The 3496-nt window shown below is 34.8% G+C and overlaps 1 protein-coding gene across 3 annotated transcripts in view; it reads right to left on the bottom strand.

Annotated features, from left to right (window-relative positions):
• The window catches only part of fastkd3 (FAST kinase domains 3), a 12926-nt gene extending 9805 nt beyond the window's left edge, over positions 1 to 3121 (bottom strand). Inside the window, exon 1 of one of the 3 annotated variants that reach the window (XM_016504445.1) lies at positions 3035 to 3121. The gene's annotated coding sequence lies outside the window, so the exon portion shown is untranslated. Of the gene's footprint in view, positions 1 to 2798 lie in introns of all 3 variants that reach the window. The other 2 variants (XM_016504443.1, XM_016504444.1) reach the window with 2 other exon arrangements.
• Between the last annotated feature and the right edge of the window lie 375 nt (positions 3122 to 3496).

Genomic DNA, 3496 nt, shown 5'->3' with positions numbered 1-3496 from the left:
ATTAGGGATGCACCGAATATTCGGCAACCGAAATTATTCGGCCGAAAATAGCAAAAAAATCTCTTTCGTTGTTCGGCCGAATAAGCGAAAAGGCCGAATAATATGTACTGAACAATGACGAACGCGATTAAATAGAGGCACTTTTATTATAACATTCACACATAGTGTTCAAATTGGGATCTGTAATATATTCTGTTTTTAAAAAATTATCTTCTGCTCAGCAAGGCTGCCTTTATTTGTACAGTAAAAAATAAATGCCTGATTCAAGTCTCAAAAAGGGCCAAAAATATGATTTTACTAACTTATTAATTTTAAGTTAAATTGTGCTTTGTTGGTATAATGTCTGCTAGAATGTTAAAAAATGTTCAGTGTCAAGTAAATATTTTTAAATTGTTGTTTTGTAATTGATTTTTTATTTGAAAAGCAGGACAGTAAAAAGCACATGTTGGCTATTGAATTTATGCAATGGTGGAAAAAAAAAAGGGCAAAATAGGTCTACATGGGGGACTGACCCAATGTGAAAAACCGTGTTCGGTATTCGGCCTTCGGCCCAGTGTTTCATTTTGTTCGGCTTCGGCCAAGAATTTTCATTTCGGTGCATCCCTCATAGTAACATATCAAAAGGTTCTGAAACAAACTACAGTGGATATGTTAGTATTCTTGACAAAAATCTTAAGATGTGAGCCCTGTTCTCTTTTTGAAAGCCACTTTTTCCTGAATCACACTTTTACTAGTATGTGTATTATACCTTGCACTACTGAACATTTATACCTTGCACTGAACATTTTCATGTCAGCCTCATCTCCATATTTTGTTTACAATAAGAGTATATCAGCGTTTATATTTTAATTGGACTTTTATTTTAAATTTCATTTGTTAATTTATTTTTAATTTATCATGTTGTGATTTGCACTATTTTGTAACCTAACTAGAGACAGAGTTGGGACTGTTACCTTTTGATTCTTTTTTTTTTTTACAAATGTATAATGTATCATTGACAGTTTCACAATGAATTTGGTTACTTTATCAGGTTACATTAACATGTTTATTACTTTATTAGTTTTTATTTGCACTATTTTATAATTTTGTAACCTAACTGAAGACATGCTTGGAATTGTTACTTTTGCTGTTTGCACCATGAGTATGAAAAAATAGCATGAGTATGAAAAAATACAGAATTGTTTGGGTTGATGATGGGTAGTTTATACTTTTAGATCAATGTTTGTGTTTCTGAGGCTCTCAAGACTGCATGCAGCTATCACTTGTTGCCAAAAACAATGGTGAATTGTCTTAAATCGTCATTGATATCACAATAAACACCAGAAAATATTATTATATAGTTTATATAAGTCCATATCGGCCATCCCCAATTAATATACGCATATGCACAAACACTTACAAGAGACAGAAGCAGCAGCAGCAGCTCAGTCTCTAGACTGGTCTAATTTGAATCAGAAAAGTATGACTGATTATTCCATGGCTAACTGCTATTTGGACAAACTAGTCCTTTACATGTCACTAGCCATTATGTTTCTTATGCGACTGGGCCCAGGTTAGTTAGTTATAAATAAATAAAAATTAAGAGAGAGAGAGAGATGGCAGTGAAGTGTGGGGTCCTCTCCTAAATCACGAATTTGAAAGATGGGACAAAAATCCGATTGAAGCCCTGCATGCGGAGTTCTGTAAGAGTATCCTCAGAGTACAGAGAGGAACACACCGAACAACACATGCAGGGAAAAATTAGGCCAATACCCTCTACTAATGCGCATTGAGAAATGAGCTATAAAATTTTGGAAACACCTAAAAATAAGTGACCCAAACTCTTACCATTTTAAAGCCCTTAAAAACCATGAAGTGAACACTGAAAAAAGTCCCCAGATTCAGATGGTCCTGAAGCTGCAAAAACAAACTAACATGACTAACAACAGCCAGCATCAGGACACTGAAATATTTATCCACAAAATTCAGCCGAACCAAATGATAAAAGCACAAAAAGAAAATTATCTAGCCTATTGGAATGAAACAACAGAAAAACAAAGTAAATTTGAATGTTATTTGGCCCTAAATAGAGATTACAAAACTGCAGAATATCTTGAGTACAGTGAAAGACTGTAAATTAAGAAGACAAATGACAAGGTACAGACTGAGTAATCATATTCTGACTATAGAGACAGGCAGATATCGACAGCACTGGCTGACCAGAGAGAGCCGCATCTGCCCATACTGTAATCATGGGGAAGTGGAGACCGATCAACACTTCCTCACCAGCTGCACTAACTATCAAGTTAATTTCCTTATCAAAATTTGAAACACTTCAAAATGTTAAACAAGTTGTGTGAAACACAACTTCAATATTTATTAGGTGAAAAACAAGATTGTATCTTACTAGCAGCAAGATACATTGATGCATGTCACAAAAAGAGGGAGAAGTCAACAAATCGGTGATGCACCCCCAACACACCACTGAATTTTAAATAGTTCATAGAATTCTAGAATTTATAGAATTGATTTGTTCTATTTTATTTAATTATATACACATGCATGTATTTATTTATTTATTATTATTATTTAAATACATATCTGTTCTAAATTCATTTGGCAATACATTGTAACAACTGCCATGCCAATAAAGCACATATTGAATTGAATATTGAATTGAGAGAGAGAGAGAGAGAGAGAGAGCGAGAGCGCAGTACCAGTCTTTCACGTGGAAGTCAAATTAGCAGTCTGAAACGGAGAGTTCAACTACTCTGTAATGCTAGAAACTATGATTAATAATATGAATGAATAGCGGTTACCTCTGAAGCATGGGTCCACTGCAGATTACACACAAAGAAACAGTTTTTAACTACTCATTATAATGACACAGTAAAGACGGGCTCCCTCAGAATAATGTATAAAGTAGCTGACAGAAACTCGTTAAGTTTCGCATTCTCTTAATTAAGTTTCAGATATACGCTGAAAAAGGCAAAACATTTAAACGGACAGCAGTGAGTTTTTACGAGGCACAAATGATACTAGCTATAGTGCTAACAAATTGCGGTGAGGTTCATTTGACCGTAAGCTCCCATGCAAAGCGGACTTCACTTTTCCGCCATGCTGTGTTCTTCTTCGTCTTCTAGAGATTTGTAGTTAGATGCATCAGGGGCGTATTGCTGCCCTCCTTAGTTCATCTGATGAACTCCGCTTAACCCTTTAAGCCCTGAAGGAAGGTGATGTTTTTCCGAGTGACATACACAAAAATAATGACTCATAACTCCAAAACCGTAGCAAGGAGAGTCAAAGGGTTGTTATCATTTGATAGAAATCTTTCTATATTTTTAGGGAATAAATTATTTACATTTGAACATTCTCATGCTGAGAAATGTGATAAAATGTATTGAAAAATGTGTTTGCTCATGGGAAATTTTCATTCTTATTTGACATTCAATATTTCAGGAAAGGAATAAGGTAGGATAATTTTTTGGGCGATGTTCCTCAGCATGTGAGCTGTATG

This window comes from Sinocyclocheilus anshuiensis, unplaced genomic scaffold, assembly GCF_001515605.1.
Source record: "Sinocyclocheilus anshuiensis isolate Anshui unplaced genomic scaffold, SAMN03320099.WGS_v1.1 scaffold602, whole genome shotgun sequence".
NCBI lineage: Eukaryota > Metazoa > Chordata > Actinopteri > Cypriniformes > Cyprinidae > Sinocyclocheilus > Sinocyclocheilus anshuiensis.
This window is presented reverse-complemented; position numbering and strand designations above follow the sequence as displayed.